Here is a 20146-nt window from a genome sequence, read left to right on the forward strand (position 1 = left end):
CTCGGTACTATTCATATTTTGGCCAAAATAATCCTTTGTTGTGGGGCTGTCTTATGTATTGGAAGATGCTTAGCAGCAACACTGGCCTCCACCCACTAGAAACCAATAGCAGGAGGTATTTGACATGTTCAAAATATCCAAAAAAATGAAGTTTTCATTGAAAAAGAAAAATGTGGCTTTTGTGGAAAAAATTATATGGACATTTTGGCCATGCCAATATTACTGTAAGTACCAGCCACAGAAATCTGACAAGAAGAAGAAAAATAAGTCATCTAAATTGGAAAGGAAGAAATAAAACTGTATTTGCAGATGACATGATACCATACATAGAGAACCCTATTGGTCTCACCAAAAATACTAAACCTGATCAATAAATGCAGTAAAGTAGAATGACACAAAATAAGTATTCAGAATATTCATCAAAATGTTGCATCAACAAAAATGTTGCATTTTTATACATCAATAGTTAACTATCAGAAAGGGAAACTAAGAAAACAATCACATTCATGATTCCTTCCAAAAATAAAATAAAATAAAATATGTAGGAATAAATTTAATCATGATACAAAAGAACTATATGCAGAAATTTGTAAGACACTGAAGAAAGAATTTAAAAATGATACAAGTAAGTGGAAGCATATACTGCATTCATGGATAGGACGAAGTAACATCATTAAAGTGTCCAAACTACCTTAAACAGTCTAGGGATTCAATGCAACTCCTATTAAGATTCCAATGATATATTTCACAACACTAGAACCTATATTCCAAAAATTTATATGGAAAAACAAAGACCCAGAAAAGCTGCAGCAATTCTGAGAAAGAAGAAAAAAGATAGAACTGATATCAAACTATGCTCCAAAGCCATAGTAATCAAAACAGCATGGCACTGGAGGGACACACACACACACACACACACACACACATACAGATCAATGGAAAGAACAGAGAGCCCAGAAATAAACCCATGCTTTAATTGTCAATTAATATTTGACAAAGAAGACAAAAACTGATGATGAAGTAAAGACAGTCTATTTAATAAATGGTGTTGGAAAAATTGAATAGACATGTAAAAAAAAAAGAAAACTAGACAACCTTCTTATGCCATACCCAAGAATAAACTCAATATAAAATAAAGGCTTAAATATTACACTCAAAATCATAAAAAATTCTAGAACAAAACATAGGCAATAAACTCTTGAACATCTGTCATTGCAATGTTTATTTTATTCTTTCTCATTTCTGTTTTTTATTGTCATTAAGGTTCAGTTGCCTCCATTTTCCCACCACCACCTTTCCCCACCACACTCACCCCCACTTCCCACCCTCAATGCTTCTCCCCTTTGGCTTTGTCCATGGGTCCTTTATACAAGTTCCTTGACTCCCTTTCTTTTCCCCATTATCTCCTTCCCCCCTCCCCTCTGTTTACTGCCAGTTTGTTCTTTATTTCAATGTCTCTGGTTATAGTTGGCTTGCTTGTTTGTTTTTTGGATTACGTTCCACTGGTATCCCAGCATACATGCAGACTGGAGGTCAAAACTGTAGAGAATATTGAAAAATCAGACAGTAAGGAGTGCTTCAGGACAATAAGGTCCCTGGGACCAGCACAGGGACCAGGATGGCTCCAGCACCAGGTCCAGTACCTGCTGGGTCTGCCACAGGATTCTTGGGAAAGAACAAGGTCAACAGCTCCCTCCCCTGCCAAACAAGATTTTAGAGGCACCAGGATGGACCTAGATCTTGAAGTTGCTGGGGGGAGTAAGGGTGAAGTGGCAAACACACAGGGGCAGTGTGCACCCACTGTGACTGTGGATACAGGCTGGGAAGAGTTGGGCCATGACAAACCCTTACCAGGTCAGTCCCTGGTCTGTTAGGAGAGTTGTGCTTTGTGAGAGGCCAAGCGCTCGTTTGGAGCAGCAGGCTTAAATAGGAGGAATTTTTCAAAGAGAAAAAGAGACACTCAGCGGCTGCTTAGGAAACTCTACTCCAGCAGCCAGCCCTGCCTCCCCCAGTACATGTGGCTTCTGCAGCTTCAGCCATGGCCAACCTCTGCTACCGGGACTGCGATTGTGCCTCTTCCCCTAGCTGCAGCAGCGAAGTTCCCCAACAATGCATACGACCCCAATAGCATACCACCAACCCAACTGCCCTCCACCTGATGCGGCTGCCACTACAGCAGTGGAGGCCAGTGCACAACTGACACTGCTGCCCAGCAACTGCACTGCTGCTGCACCAGTAGAGGCCAAGCACTCATGCACACAGCACGGGGAAGGAAACAATCTCACCCCGCTGCCCCAGCCATGAATGCCCTCAACCAAAGACCTAAGGATGGCACACACCCAACCCTGTGGCCCAGCGGGACCCCATCCCACCCAGCAGCAGAGGCTGGACGCTCACACCCACAGCCCCTGAGACAGAGTGCACATGACCCCGCAGTCCAATGGCACCTCAAGCCTAACCCCACACCCCCAAAGGGAGGCAGCAGAGGAGACTCACACCCACATCCAGAGGCAGTCACATTCGTGGTAGTGGCCCCACCCTGCAGGGCCAACTGGCTGTCTAAGAAGAAGGTGGAGACTCCCCTGCAGAGTTTAGGGAGTCAGCAATCTCCAGAGAGACTTAACTCAGCCAGGGGCTGAACTACCCTGAAGAGACTCTTAGAATCCCTAGCATCTGGGACAGCAAAGAGCAAGAAGGTGGTGTGTTAGTTGCCCCTAATTAGTGCATCTCAAGGACAACACAACTGGTGGACTGAAGATGTAGGTCAGGCACTGGTGGGCAGAAGGGCACTGGGGGCCTGGCAGTGAACTGAGGAAATGGGCCAGAGGCTGGGCAATTGCCAAGAGGGTGGCCCAGACCTGACCCTCATCCCCGCACAACCACAGGAAGGGGGGAAAGTGAAACCAATACCCCCTCAGCCTGCTGCAGCCAAGAACACCAGCAGAACTGGCTTGGATTATTTAAAGCCAGCAGGAGGTCTCTTTTTTTTTTTTTACTTCCTTCTTCCTTCCTTCCTTCCTTTCTTTTTTTTATTCCTTCTTCCTTTTTTTTATTCCTTCTTTCTTCCTTCCTTATTTTTTTTTATTCCCAAAAGTAAGACAATAAAATCTGGAAATGTGAAAGGACCAGAGTTAGACCCAAAAAGGGGTCCTCCCAACAACTGAGACAGTGAGACAAATTTCACTTTGTTACTCTAGAGAACTTGCAAGTTACTGAAAGTATTATCACTATTTTTACATCTTTTGTGTTATTAATATTTTTATTTCTGTTCTTTCTGTTTAGTCTTCTTCTCTTAGTTTGTTAAATTGCATTGTTTGACTGGTTTCCCTTGTTCTCTAATTATTAGTTTATTTTTAATTTTCCATTTTTCACTTCACTTGTGTTCCAATAGCACACTACTCTAGGTTTTGTACTTCCTATTCTTGTTACTTCGACCACATAGATTCTGTCGTATGATTGTTGCTCAATTACTATTATAAGTGATTGTTGTTCCATACACTTGTAAATACTACATAGCACCCCTCCCAAATCTTAGCTCACTTCACTTTTTCCTGAACTTTATTACTGTTGTGACTAGCTCTATTCTCTACACCTATTTTCTATCCTTTGCTCTCAGTATAATTCATAATCTAACCTCCCACAAGCTCACTGCTTTCTAGATCCAACTCACAAAACTTCCTCCAACTAACAAGTCTTATCTTTTTTCCACCCTTTCTAAATAGTGGCTAGCTGAGTGAAAAATCATGGTTAATACTGTACATATGCCAAAGATCTCCTATCTCTTCTCTACAGGTTGTTACTTTGAATACCACAGAATATACTCCCACTCTCTTAAACCAATTTGTCTTCCTCATTCAAGTGATCACAAAAAAGTGTAGGTAGGAGCTGTGAACACCAGTATACTTGCTGGAAGAGGAAAACAACCAACAAAGAAACCACCAACAGATAAAAATGGAAGAAAGTGAAGGAGGGAGTGGAAGCCAAATTAACCTACACAGGATCGATCTGGAAATACAACTATATAGTGGAGAAATTACTCAGAACAAACAACTGAACAATAGTAAGAGAGAAACCTCAAAACCTTGCACAGACAGAAGAACCAGCTTTAACACAACCTGTCCACACCTGCACAATAGAATACAAGACAAGGTGGATGGAGTGACCCTCGGTTAACCAGCTGGAGGGAAGGACCCACCAGAGAAAGACTCAACAACAATCAAAACCTAAAGACATACAGAGAGCCAACATAAATGACAGCCCAACACCAGAGAGGTGAGGAGACCTAGGAGACTGCACCACTGAATCTCACAGGGTCTTATACCATAGAAGTTCACACCATAAACCCAGAGAGTCAGAACAGATCAATTTAAGAAGCTGAAGCTAACAAGAAGAGTCTCACAAACAGTGGGAAGACAAAGAAACAAGCCTCAAATGAAAGAAAAGGTGGAAGCCACAGAAATAATGCTAAATGAAATAGAGGCAAGTCAACTATCAGGTATTGAGTTCAAAGCAATGGTCATCAGGAACCTCAATGAGCTCACAGACAATTACCAAAAACTACAGGGAAACTACAAAGAACTCAGAGCACACTATATCAATATGAAAAAGGAAATAGAAACTATCAACAAGGGCCAACAGGAAATGAAGAATACAATTTCTGAACTGAAGAACAGAGTAGAGGGAATCAAAAATAGGCCAGATAAAGCAGAGGATTGCATCAGCGAGCTGGGGAGCAAGGTAGAAAGAAACACCCAGAAAGAGCAAGAAAAGGAAAAGAGATTATGAAAGAATGACAAGGGGTTAAGGGAAATGCTGAAAAACATGAAACATAATAATATCCATATAATAGGAACACCAGAAGGAGAAGTAGAAGAGCAAGGGATAGAGACCCTATTTGAAAAAGTAACAATGGAAAACTTCCCTAATTTGATGAGAGAAAAAGTCACACAAATGCAGGAAACACAGAGAGTCCCAATCAAGAGGAACCCAAAGAGACCCACCTCAAGACACATCATAATTAAAATGGAAAAATTTCAAGACAAAGAGAGAATCTTAAAGGCAGCAAGGGAGAAACAGGAAGTAACATACAAAGGAGCCCCAATAAGACTAGCAGCTGAACTCTCAATGGAAATGCTCCAAACCAGAAGAGAGTGGCAAGAAATACTCCAAGTAATGAAAACCAAAAGACTGCAACCCACACTATTCTATCCAGCAAGGCTTTCAATCAACATGGAGAGTCAAATAAAGATCTTCCCAGGCAAAAGAAACCTCGAAGAATATACCTCCTCCAAACCAGTTCTGCAAGAGATGCTGAAGCGTCTGCTTTAAGAACAGGAAGAAAAACACTGACAGAGGAAAAAAGGTATGAAAAAATGGCAGTGAATAAGTACCTATGAATAATAACCTTAAACATAAATGGATTAAATGCTCCAATCCAAAGACATAGAGCAGCTGAATGGATAAGAAATTATGACTCACACAGATGCTGCCTAGAAGAGACCCACATCAGAACAAAAGACCTAGACAGACTAAAAGTGAAGGGTTAGAAACAAATATTCCAGGCAAATGGACAGGGAAAAAAAGTCAGGGTTGCAATGCTCATTCATATCAGACAAAATAAACATCAAAACAGAGAGCCATAAAAAGAGACCCAGTGGGTCACTTCATAATACATAAGGGAAGAATTCATTAAGAAGACATAAACATTGTAAATATATATACACCCAACATAGGAGCACCCAAATTATAAAGAAATCCTTGGAGGACTTTAAGAAAGAAAATGACAGCAACATGATTATAGCAGGGGATTTTAATGCCTCACTGTCAAAAATGAACAGATCGTCCAAATAAAATATCAACAAAGATATTGTGCACTGAACAATGCCCTAGATCAAATGGACTTAACTGATACATATAGAGCCTTTCATCCCAAAGAAGCAAAATATACATTCTTTTCAAATGCACATGGAATATTTTCAAAGACAGACCACATGACAGGACACAAAAGAAGCCTCAACAAATTCAAGAAAGTTGAAATCATATTGTGCATTTTCTCTGACCACAGGGGACCGAAACTAAAAACCAACCTCAAGGAAAAAAAACACCCAAATATATGGAGATTGAATAACATGCTATTAAACAATAAATGGTCAAGAATAAGATCAAGGAAGAAATCAAAAGGTTTCTGGAAACAAATGAAAATGAACTCACAATAATACAAAACTTATGGGACACATCGAAGGCAGTCCTGAGAGGGAAGTTCATAGAGATACAGGTCTACCTAAAAAAGATAGATACATTTCAAATAAACCACTAACCCTACACCTGCAAGATCTGTAGGAACAATAACAAAGACAGCCCAGAGCAAGTACAAGTAAGGAAATAACGAAGATCATAGCAGAAATGACACAGAGACCAAAAGAACAACTCTGATGATCAATGAATCCATGAGCTGGTTCTTTGAAAAGATAAACAAAATCAACAAGACTTTAAGCATATTGATAAAGAAAAAAAGAGAGAGGGCCCAAATAACCACAATCAGAAATGAAAGAGGAGAGAGAGTACAACTGATACCACAGGAATACAAAAGATTGTAAGTGATTACTGTAAAGAACTATATGCAAAGAAATTTGAAAACCTCAGTGAATTGGAAAAATTTCTACAAAAAATAATCTTCCGAAATTCAATGAAGAAAAAGCAGAAAGCCTGAGCAGACCAATAACAGCTGATGAAATTGAAGCAGTAATCAAAAAACTCCTGACACACAAAAGCCCTTGACTGGACAGTTTCACAGGAGATTTTACAAAACATTTAAGGGAGAGCTAACCCCTTTCCTTCACAGATAATTCCAAAAATTTCAAGAAGATGGAAGACTCCCAAACTCTTTTTATGAAGCCAACATCATCCTAATCCCAAAACCAGACACCAAAATCCTCAACAAAATATTGGCAAAGTGCATCCAACAATACATTAAAAAGATTATACACCATGATCAAGTGGGATTCATCCTGGGATCCACTGGTGGTACAGCATTTGCAAATCAATAAATACATCACATAATCAATACATCACATAAACAAAACGAAAGACAAAAATCAAATGATCATATCAATAGATGAGGAAAAATTACTTGACAAAGTACAGTACCCATTTATGATAAAAACACTTAGCAAAGTGAGAATAGAGGGAGCATTTCTCAACATAATAAAGAACATATATGAGAGAACTACAGCCAACATTATACTCAATGGACAAAAACTTAGAACTTTCCCACACTAAGATCAGAAACAAGAGAAAGATACCCACTTTGACCACTCCTGTTCACCATATTATTGGAAGTCCTAGCCACAGGAATCAGACAAGAAAAAGAAATAAAAGGAATCCAAATTGGAAAGGAGGAAGGAAAACTCTCATTGTTTGCAGGTGACATGATAGTGTACACAGAAAATCCTATAGACTCCACCAAAAAGCTACTTTACCTACTAAGTGGATTTGTCAAAACTGTGGTATACACAGTCAATATTCAGAAATCAAAGGCATTCTGTGCACCAACAATGAAATATCAGAAACAGAAATCAGGAAAAAAATCCCATTTGCTATAGCAATAATAAAAACAAGTATCTAGGAAAAAGTCTAACCAAGGATGTAAAAGTCCTGTACCCAGAAAACTACACAACACTGAAGAGAGAAATTAAGAAAGACACAAATTAATGGAAGCATTTGTTGGAAGCCGTACATGTCAGTTTTTATAAAACTGGTTACCTGATGATAAATTACCATAAAGGCTGAAAATACCATTAGTACCCTTAAGAGTGTTGCAAGGAAAAGTCATGACCATGACATTGTGTCAATTGTGTTTTAAGTGTAAGTTAAGAAGAAAGTTCTACCATTTGTGAGTCAATATTTGCAGCTAAGAGCATCCTCTCTTTAGTCCACCAGACCCACTTAGCCAGTGGAAGGGAAATAGGAAATACCCAGGAAGCTGGAGAACAGCCCTTAACCAAGAGACAACTGGTACAACTCATTTATTCCCAGCCTTTTTGTCATAGTCACCTTCTGTGGGGCCTTGCTGGTGGCACATTTGATTGGTCTTCTCTTCCTCTCTCAGCTACAGTGACTGACTACCCTGGTTTGCCCAGGACTGTCCCAGTTTTAGCACTGAAATTTCTACATTCTGGAAACTTCTTGGTCATGGGCATACTAGGACAGTTTTTTACCCTACACTTCCTCATTCCTCTACCACAACAATGTTCTGGGAACACTTCCCAATAAATCACCTTCACATGAACCCTTGTCTCAATGTCTGCCCCTGGGAAACCCAACCCGAGACTGTCAGTTTGTGGAAACACTATGTACCTTATAAGAAAATCTGTATAATCTTGAGCTTGTTCACAGGGAGACAGCAGGGGATGCCAACAAGCAGAGTCAGCCCATAGAACCCTTTCAGGGAGGTAAGGAAGTTATTAAAAAAAAACAGTCTGCCCACTTTTCACCACCCTCATTGCCACCTCTCACCACTAAACCTTTATCATCACCTCTAGTGATTGCTCTAGTAGCCTTTCCACAACACATGACTCTTTCTTTTGCAGTGTGCCCTTCTGCTTATATTCAGAGTACTTTAGTTAAAATATAAATTGGACCATGATGCCCATCTGCACAAACCCACAATGACTTCCCCTTTCACAGAGAGTAAAAGTTAAAGCCTTCACTATGACTCCAAAGTCTCTACCAAGGTCTGTTCTGACCTGTTCTGTCACTCTCCTCATCACTGGCTCCACACTGGACACAGAGGCCTCCTTGCTATCTGTCAGATTGACAACTGTCCCTCCCTAAGGACTTCGAGCTTGCTGTCCCTCAGTCCATGAGGACTTAAAGTGGCCACCTCAGTGAGCTCTCCCTAGTGTTTCATATAAATGTCAATAGCTCCTCACAACTGAACTCCACATCCCTTTCCTGCTTTCATTCCTCTCCTTAACTTGGCACTGCTTTGTCTTGTTTCCTTCCTATATTTTCCCTGATGTGTAAACTCCCTGAGCCAGGCCTGGCTCTGTTCTGCCTTCACTGCATGTATGCCCAACCCCCCAGACAGTATTAGCTCAGTCATTATTTGGCAGTGGTTCTTGCTGTGTTTTCAACCTCCTGTGTTTGCTGAAGCTTCTTGATACCTGGACTTGGTGTCAGGAGCCAGAGCTTGAGTTCCCACTCTGCTACTTGCCAATGACTAATTGACCAGTGTGGCACCTGATCTTCTAGAGCCTTAGCCCTCTGACCAGAAACCTGGTAGAGAAAGAGACACCTCACCAGCCATTTCCCACTCTGTAATGATAATTGTCAACCCTGAAGTCCTGATGTCTTGCAATTATGGTTGCTGTTTTCCTGACAGACACCGATACTCCTAATCTCCCACCTGGGCAGCCCAGCTGGCTGATGTCTGGGACCCATCAGGCTTCCTCTAGATATTTCCCTCCTAGCAAAGAGAAACTGCACTGTGACTAACCAGTGCATTGCCTCAGGAATGTAGTTGGACAATAACAAATCAACCCAGAATTTCTAATAGATAAAGCTCAATATGAGGTGTGAGCATTTGATCAAAATGACAGCAACAGCATTGTTCTTATCATCCCAAAGGTATGTGCCTGCAATGGTACAACTTTAGGTACAAAGCAGCTGAACCCAGCACTGCGGTTCTCAAAGTGAGGCTCCCAGATCAAAAACACCAGTATCATCCAGGAACTTGTTAAATTTCAAATTGTCAGGTCCCACCACAGTCCCCAGATTTATTGACTCAGAAACTCTGCTGGTGGTCCTAGCACTGTGTATATTAACAACCACTTCAAGGATTCTGATGCACACTTGACTTTGAGAACCACTGGCCTAGCAAATAGCTTTTGCTGGGGATTTTTTTTTTTTCTAGGAAATCCCTGCTATGAATGTGCCATTGGAATTCCTTACACCAGGGTTTCTCAGTTATGGCACTATTGATATTTTGGGCTTCTCAGACATTGTGAAATGTTAGCAACAACCTTAACTTGCATCCACCAGATACCAGTAGTGTCCTGTCCTCTCCCACCTGTAAAAACCACCCCAAATTTTTTTGAGCTACCAAAAATATCTCCAGACACTGTCATATTTCCCTTTGAGGACAAATTCACCCTGATTGAGAATCACTCCCTTGGACACCCTTGGAAGAGAACAGCCTTACAATAAAAAAAGCCAAGTGTGCCAATATCTAAAACCAGTGGCAGCCTCCCATCTTCAACAGTGTGATTCCAGAACATCTGTTGCTGTTGGGATCCCTGGGTACAGACTTTGAGATTACCATGCAGGAGGTTTATTGGGGAGTATGCATGGGAACAATTCCTGTGAGTGGTAAGGGAGGTAGGAATAGCAGGAGGGAGTTCAGCTGTGATACAGTAGAGATAGAGGACCCACAGGAAGCTATGGAGCTCAATGATCCTGCAAAGCAGTAACAGTTGAGGCAAAGGGAACAGGCTATTACCATCTCCAATTGAGAGGTCATGTGCAATGAGGCAGTTTCCTTCACTGAGACAATTCACAGAGAAAGACTGAGCCAGGGCTACCACAAGTCAACCTTGATGACATACCACAGACTCTACAACAGCATCTATTTGTCACAGGACTGGGAACTCAATATCAACAGAAAATCTCTGATTCCAGTACATGCAACCAAGTGTCATGACAGAAGATTAATGTCAAACCAGAGTTACCTAAGCACCTGAAAAGTGACACATTTATTGAATTAAATGACATATTAACTTTTCCAAAGCTTCTTGTTCACAGACCCAGTGCTCCCTGATATTCCTTTCTCTATTCCACCAGAGTGCTATTTGTTGTCACAAATGCATCATCTGTGAAGCTGTCCTCCCTGGGTCTTCACAAAGAGGCCAGTGTGAAAGGCTCAGCCATTGATGTTCTGGCTCTGATATGACTCTTTTCCTGAAGACCTAATTACTCAGGAAGAGAAGTTTCAGAGTGTGAATTCTAGTCTTCCTTTTGTTTCTATTCAGAGTGGCAAACAACAGAATAGTAATTAGTACATGTCCTCTAGGGCTTTCAGCCTGCAAACAGCACTGTCTGTCTCTGAGCCAATCAAAACTGACACTTCTGTTCTAGAAGTCCCATCCTTTGAAACCTATCTGTGTACCTATCCATCAAGCCATCAGCTTTTATTTATTTGGCATTCATTGAGTTCCTATACTAATTTACCTAAAAGGCTGCTCAGAATCTCTCCTTAAATCCAAGCCCTGTCATGTGATGTGAGCCCAGCCTACCACTTGACAGACTGTCTACTATACTGACAAAACTTGTGTGAGCTGAATGTCTGCTGTGTAAAATTGTACTCTCTAAAATCACTTATTCCAGGACTTATAATGCTAAAAGGGGTTATATTAGTAGAAATACTACATAGAAAATCTTTAAATGCTTTTAAATATGAAATATGATTCTCAGTAATCATCTTATCTGATAAAATATAAAAAATATAAAGTTGGCATAACTCATAAAGGAGGAAATGTTTTTTAAGATGTTTTTGTTTTCAAAAATTTGTCCTCCACCCAAACATTTTATTGAGATGATAACCTCCTATGTCTGTTCCTGACACTAGACTTTTAGTGCCTAGAGGACAGAAGCCATGATATGGTCTCTATTCTGTCAGTTTAAGCTCAGGAGTTGAGGACCGGGGTTTGAGGGGACCATAGACTGAGACCTGAGGAAAAGAAGGGGTTCTGTTAGAACCTCACATTCACCATGGTCAAGGTGTTGTCAGAGAGCCTCAATTAAAACAAATAAAAACACTGTACTTTTGTTAGACTATGTGTCTGCTATTTCTTCCATTTATGGTTCAGAAAATAGGAACATATTTTTACTTTAGGTAAAGAAAAATGACAGCCTTGTACTTCAAATCTTCTCCTCATGATAATATTGGTAGAAACTGTGGCTCATCACCTATTTGGAATCACATACAACATTGCAAGTTTGACTTCCTTCCCTACCACCATACTCGCTGAACTTTTCAAAACTTTTATACAAGGAGATGAAAGATGGCGGCGAAGTAAATGGGAGGTGAGTCCAGTTCTCCCAGTGCCCAGATGGAATACCTAGCCAATCTTCTGATGAACAGAGTGAACAGCCAACAGAACCCCAGCTTATATGAAGTTTGGAGGCCAAAAATTGTAGAGGACATTGAAAAACAGAAGGTGAGGAGATTGCATTGGGATGCTAAGGTCCCTGGGATCTGTGCAGAGACCTAGGCTGCTGTGGTCTCCCTCCTGGAGCCTGCTGCAGGATACTTGGAGGACAGTTAGATCACCAGCTCCCTCCCCTACCAAAGCAGTGAGGGCAGCCTGGCACCAAGAAAAACCTAGATGCGGGAAGTTGCTGGAGAGAATAGAGATGAAGTTGGGGACACACAGAGGCAGTATGCACCCACTGGAACTGTGGATGTTGGCTAGGTCATTACCAGAGAAACTGGAGAGCTGGGCAACACCTGGAGAAGCAAGAAGAGTTGGGCCATGTCAGACCCTGACCCTGACCAGTCTCCAGTCTGGTTAGAAAGTTGGCCTGTGTGAAAAGCTAGGTGCTTGTTAAGAATGGAGGACTTAAACAAGAGGCTTTTACTCAAAAAAAGAAAAGGTTCACAGCCACTTTGTAAGGAATTCTTTTTTTTTTTTTACATTTCTGTATGATTTTTTATTATCTTTTAATATCTTTAGACTCTCTAGTGATATGTGGTTGTCTCGCCCCAAGGGTAATTTGAGCTGCATGCCAACGCTTGACTCCGGCTGCTCACCCACAGCAGATTAGTGCCTAGTGCCTGTGATTGACTCAGGCAGGTTGCCAGGCAGCTGATTCAACCTGCTCACCCTGAGGCTGACTCCAGCCACTTGTCTGCGCTGGACTCAGGCTGCTAGCACAGCAGCTGAGTTGCACCACTTGCCTGGCTTCTGGCTGCTTGTGGCACCACTCCCCCCTAGGCTGATTTGAGCCTCCCACAAGAGCTTGACTCACACAGCTTGCCCAGAGGCTCAGTGGCGGATTTGAACCATTTGCCCTTGCTTGACTCACACAGCTTGCCCAGAGGCTGAGTGGCACCTCATGCCTGCAGTGGGCTCTGGCTACATTGGACTAGCAAAGAGCAAGGAGGAGGCACATCACATAAGCCTCAGCATAACTGGTGGATTAAAGGCACAGGTTTGGTGCAGATGGGCAGTACAGGCCACATAGCTCATGGAGGACCTGAGTTGGAAGCTGGGCAATTGTGAAGATTGTGGCCCAGACATGGCCCCCATCCTCGCAAAACCAAAAAAAGGGAGAATAGCAAAGCTCAGCTCCCCTCTTCCTGTGACATCCAGAAAGACCAGAAAACTCACTCAATGGGTTTAAAATGAACAGGAGGGTTTTTTTGTTTTCTTTCCTCTCTCTCTTTTTTTTTTCTTTTTTCTTCCCTCAAGTGAGACAATAAGTCCTGGAGTTGTGAAAGGTCCAAAGACAGATACAAAGGGGGAGCAAAAGGCTAACTCGAAAAACTGAAAAACTGAGACATTTTCACTGTGCTATCCCATAGAACTGGCATTTTATTGTGTATTTCGATTATCTTTTTCATTATTTTTACTTCTTTTATTTTATTAATATTTTTTATTTCTCCTCAGTGGATTGAGCATGGGCTGCAAACCAAAGTGTCGCAGGTTCGATTCCAAGTCAGGGTACCTGCCTGGGTTGCAAGCCATGACCCCAGCAACCACACATTGATGTTTCTCTCTCTCTATCTCCCTCCCTTCCCTCTCTAAAAATAAATAAATAAAATCTTTTAAAAATTTTTTTTAATATTTTTTATTTCTCTTTCCATTTAGTTTTCTTCATTTTATTTCTTGATTTAATTGCATTGTTTGACTGGTTTTCCTTATTCTCTCTTTCATGTTATATTTTAATTTTTCTTCTTTCACTTCCCTCATGTTCCAATAACACACTACTCTTGATCATGTACTTTCTATTCTTGTTATTCAAATCATATATTTCTTGTCATATTATTGATGTTCCAGTACTACTGTAAATAATTTTTGTTCCATACAATTGCAAATACTACACAGCACCCCTCCCTGATCTTAGCCCATTTCATTTCATTCCTAAGCTTTATTACTGTTGTGGTTAACAATTCTCTCACACACTACACCTACTTTCCATCCTTTACCCTTACTCTATATCATCATCTAACCTTGCACAAGCACTCTGTTTTCTGGATTCAGCTCACAATCATCCTCTCCTCTAACAAGAGTCTTATCTCTCTTTCACCTTTTATAAAAAGTGGCTAGTTGGGTGAAATATCACAGTTAATGATATACATGTCCAAAGAATTTCCTGTCTCCTCTCTACTTGCTGGTACTTTAAATCCCATAAAATACTCTCCCACTGTCTTAATTCATTTTGCCTACACTCTGTCACTGATCACATACAAGAACAGGTGGAAGCTGCGAGCATCAGTATACCTGCTGGAAGAGAGAAACCACCAACAAAGGAACTACCAGAAGGTAAAAAACAGTACAACAAGAGAACCCACACAAATGGAAGAAAAGACAAACCTAGAGCATCCAGACAAGGACATCAAAGAGACTACACCACTGAACCCCATAGAATTCCTACCATACAAATTCCCCTTACAAAGGCAGCTAGCAAAGCAAAACATCAGGAAGGGCATAAGCAAACAAAAACAATCACCTAAAATGGGGAGACAAAAAGAGAACATGCAATAAAAATGAATGGAAGACTGCCCACTAAAAGAGCTAAATGAAGTGGAGGCAAGCAAACTATCAGACATAGAATTCAATGCAATGGTTAAAAGGATGCTCAAGGAGCTCACAGACAACTACAAGGAACTGAGAGAGAACTACAACAGTATCAAAAAGGAAATAAAAATTATAAACAAAAACCAGGGAGAAATGAACAATAAAATTTTGGAAATAAAAAACACACTACAAGTAATTACAAGCAGACTAGATGAAGCAGAGGTTGAATTAGTGAGCTGGAAGATAAGGTTGAAAGAAATGCCCAGGTACAAAAGTTGCATGGAAAAAAAAATATGAAGCTAGCTTCAGGGAAAGCAAGATAACATGAAACTCAATAACATTCAAATCATAGGAATACATGAAGGAGAAGAAAAAAAAGAAGGAATAGAAACCCATTGTGGAAAAATAATGGCAAAACTTTCTGAACCTGGAGGAGGAAAAAAAACATGCAAGTTCAGGAGGCACAGAGTCCCAATCAAGATAAACCCAAAGAGGTCAATTCCAAGGCATATATCATAATTACAAGGCCAAGTATTAAAGACAAATAGCAAATCTTAAAAGCAGCAAGGGAGAAAAAAGAAGTAACATACACAGGGGCTCCAATAAGGCTACAAGCTGATTTCTCAACAGACATACTTCAGGCCAAGAGAGGATGGCAAAAAATATTCCAAGTAATGAAAAGCAAAGGACTAAAATCAGACTACTCTACCAAGTGAGGCCCTCAATTAAAATGGAAGGTGAAATAAGGAGTTTCCCAGACAAAGAAGGCTGGAAAAACACATCTCCACCAAATAAGCCCTACAAGATTTACTAAAGGGACTACTGTAAGACAAGAAAGGAAAGGAGTGAAAAATAAAGGAACACAGGTACAAAGGGTTAGAAATGAACAAATACCTATCAATAATAACCTTAAATGTAAATGGATTAAATGCTCCAATCAAAAGACATAGAGTAGCTGAATGGATAAGAAAACATGACCCACACATATGCTGCCTACAAGAGACCAACCTCAGAACAAAAGACCTACACATACTGAAAGCGAAGGGTTGGAAAAAAATATTTCAGGCAAATGAACAGGGAAGAAAAGCCGAGATAGCAATACTCATATCAGACAAAATAGACTTCAAAACAATGGCCATAAAAAGAGACCCAGAAGGTCACTTCATAATACTCAAGGGAAGAATCCATCTACAGGACATAAACATTATAAATATATATGCACCCAACATAAGAGCACCCAAATACATAAAGAAATCTTGGAGGACTTCAAGAAAAACAATGACAACAACACAAATATAGTAGAGGATTTTAACACCTCTCTATCAAAAATGGATAGATCTTCCAAACAAAATATCAACAAAGATATTGCTGCATTAAACAATGTCCCAAATCAAATGGACATAATTGATATAGACTCTCATAACTGACATAGACCTATCATCCCAAAGAAGCAAAATATACATTCTTTTCAAATGCACGTGGAATATTTTCAAAGACAACCACGTGACAGGACACAAAAGAAGCCTCGACAAATTCAAGAAAGTTGAAATCATATTGTGCATTTTCTCTGACCACAAGGGACTGAAACTAGAAACCAACCTCAAGGAAAAAAAAAAAACCACCCAAATACATGGAAATTGAATAACATGCTATTAAACAATAAATGGTCAAGAATAAGATCAAGGAAGAAATCAAAAGGTTTCTGGAAACAAATGAAAATGAACTCACAATAATACAAAACTTATGGGACACATCGAAGGCAGTCCTGAGAGGGAAGTTCATAGAGATACAGGTCTACCTAAAAAAGATAAATACATTTCAAGTAAACCACCTAACCCTACACCTGCAAGATCTGTAGGAACAATAACAAAGACATCCCAGAGCAATTACAAGTAAGGAAATAACAAAGATCATAGCAGAATTAAATGACACAGAGACCAAAAGAACAACTCTAATGATCAATGAATCCATGAGCTGGTTCTTTGAAAAGATAAACAAAATCAACAAGACTTTAAGCATATTGATCAAGAAAAAAGGAGAGAGGACCCAAATAAACAGTCAGAAATGAAAGATGAGAAATTACAACTGATACCACAGGAATACAAAAGATTGTAAGTGATTACTGTAAAGAACTATATGCCAAGAAATTTGAAAACCTAAGTAAAATGGATAAATTTCCAGAAAAACCATCTTCTGAAACTGAATGAAGAAGAAGCAGAAATCCTAAACAAACCAATAACAGCTAACAAAATTGAAGCAGAAATAAAAAAACTCCTGACACAAAAGTCCTAGACTGTATAGTTTTGTACAAAAATTCTACAAAGAAATTAAGGAAGAGCTAAGCAATATCCTTCACAGACTATTCCAAAAAATCCAAGAAAATGGAAGACTCCTAAACTCTTTTTATAAAGCCAGCATCATCCTAATCCCAAAACCAGATAAAGACATAACAAAGAAAGAAAACTATAGGCCAATATCACTAATGAACATAGACACTAAAATCCTCAACAAAATATTTTCAAACTGCATCCAGCAACACATGAAGAGGTTCATATGCCTTAATCAAGTAGGCTACATCCCAGGGATTCAAGGGTGGCACAGCATTTGCAGATAAACATAACATATCATATAAACAAAAGTAAACACAAAAGTCACATGATCATATCAATAGATGCAGAAAAGCATTTCATAAGGTTTGGCACCCATTTATGATTAAAACATTCAGCAAAATGGAAAAAAAGGAACATTCCTCAACATAATGAGGGCCATACACAAGAAACCTACTGCAAACATCATGCTCAATGGGCAAAAACTAAGCTTTTTCCCACTAAGATCAGGAACAGGAAAAGATTGTCCACTTTCACCACTTCAATTCAACATAGTATTAGAAGTCCTAGCCACAGCAATCAGACAAGAAAAAGAAATAAAAGGCATCCAAATTGGAAAGGAGGAAGCAAAATTGTGACTGTTGTAGATGACATTATAGCGTACATAGAAAATCCTATAGACACCACCAAAAAACTGCTCAACCTAATAAATTAATTTGGCAAGATAGGGGGATACAAAGTAATATTCAGAAATCAAAGGCATTTTTGTATACCAACAATGAAATATCATAAATAGAAATCAGGAAAAAAATCCCATATGATATAGCAACAAGAAAAATAAAATACCTAGGAATATACCTTACAAAGGAGGTAAAAGACATGCACTCACAAAACTACACAACACTCAAGAAAGAAATTAAGGAAGACACAAACAAATGGAAGCATATACCATCTTCATGGATTGAAAGAATTAACATCATCAAAATGTTCTTACCCAAAACAATTTATAGATTCAATTCAATCCCTATTAAAGTACCAATGGCATATTTCACAGACATAGAACAAACATTTCAAAAATTTATATGGAACCATAAACAACCCTGAATAGCTGCAGCAATTTTGAGAAAGTAGAAGGGATCACAACACCTGATATAAAACTGTTTTACAAGGCCACTAAAATTAAAACAGCCTGGTACTGGCATAAGAACAGACAAATAGACCAATGGAATAGAATAGAGAGAGCCCAGAAATAAACCCAAGTCTCTATGGTCAATTAATATTTGACAAAGGGGGAAGAAGCATAAAATGGAGTAAAAATAGCCTCTTCACCAAATGGTGTTGGGAGAGCTGGACAACTGCATGCAAAAAAAAAATGAAATTCCACCTTCAACTTACACCATACACAAAAATAAATTCAAGGCAAATAAAAGGCTTAAATATAAGTTGTGACACCATAAAAGTCCCAGAGAACACAGGAATGAAAATTTCAGATACTTTGCACAACAACATCTTCATTGATATGTCCTATAAATCAAGGGACATAAAGGAAAGAATAAACTCATGGGACTTCACCAAAATAAAAAGCTTCTGCATGGCTAAATAAAACAGCATTAAAATGAAGAGAACCAACTGTATAGAAAAACATATTTGCCATTGACACCTCAGGTAAGGGTTTAATCTCCAAAATATGTATAAAGAACTCACATAACTCTACTCTAGGAAGACAAACAACCCAATTAAAAAATGGGCAAAGGACTTGAACAGACACTTCTCCAAGGAGGACATACAGAGAACCCAGAGATATATGAAAGGATGCTCAGCATTGTTAGCCACCAGAGAGATGCAAATTAAAACCACAATGAGATACCACTTCACACTGGTCAGAATGGCCATCATAAACAAAGCAACAAGCTTTGGAAAGGATGTGGAGAAAAGGGAACCCTAGAGCACTGTTGCTGGGATTGCAGACTGATGCAGCCACTATGGAAAACAGTATAAAATTTCCTCAGAAAACTAAAAATGGAACTGCCTTTTGACCTGGCAATTACACTTCTAGGATTATGTCCTAAGAACCCTGAAACACCAATCCAAAAGAACCTATGCACCCCAATGTTTATAGCAGCAAAATTTACAATAGCCAAGTGCTGGAAGCAACCTAAGTGCCCATCAGTAAATGAATATATCAGAAAACTATGGTCCATTTACACAATGGAATACTACACCCCAGAAATAAAGAAGGAGCTCCTACCCTTTGAAATAGCATGGATGAAACTGGAAAGCATTATGTTAAGTGAAATAAGCTAGGCAGTAAAAGACAAATGCCATATGATCTCACCTTTAATTGGAACCTAATCAACAAAACAAATAAACAAGCAAAATATAACCAGGGACATTGAAATTAAGAACATATAGATAGTAATCAGAGGGGAGATGGGAAAGGATAAAATGGGGAAGTGTGAAGGGGTTTCAGGAACAACTATAAAGGACACATGGAAAAAACCAAGGGGGGTTGAATCAGTGGAGGGAGGTGGGGTTGGTTGGGTTGTAAGGGAGAGGTGAGGAGGAAAAGGCAAGCAACTGTACTTGAACAACAATAAAATAAAAAATGAAAAAAAAATGTATATGTTTTCAAGGGGCTTCATCAACTTCAGAAGTTGCCCCACCTTGGACACAAAGAAACAGAATTCCAAGCTCTGAGAATTAAGTGGCATTTTCAGTTTTTTGAGGTTCTTCATGCCAAGTGAGTTTTGACTTTATCATGAGTGTAGGAAAAGATGGTGTCTTCACCAATTCACCATATGACTATATGAAGACAAGGCTGAGACCCATTTTGGGGGTAAGGTGGGAAAATGAGAGCACTCTAGTGTGACACAGGACTTCTATCTCTTGGCCTGCATTCATTTTTGCCTCAGCAATATTTGTCCAGTGAATATATTTAGGTGCATGATCACTGAGTTTCACAGGCTATTATCAATTTCATGTGTCAATTTTTACACAACATTAATAATGTCACTTAAAATA

The 20146-nt window shown here is 39.6% G+C and overlaps 1 pseudogene; it reads left to right on the forward strand.

The window, feature by feature from the left end:
• The first annotated feature begins 1727 nt into the window (after positions 1-1727).
• LOC114496997 overlaps positions 1728-20146 on the forward strand; it is a 35608-nt pseudogene continuing 17189 nt past the window's right edge.

This window comes from Phyllostomus discolor, chromosome 5 (assembly GCF_004126475.2).
Source record: "Phyllostomus discolor isolate MPI-MPIP mPhyDis1 chromosome 5, mPhyDis1.pri.v3, whole genome shotgun sequence".
NCBI classification, from domain to species: domain Eukaryota; kingdom Metazoa; phylum Chordata; class Mammalia; order Chiroptera; family Phyllostomidae; genus Phyllostomus; species Phyllostomus discolor.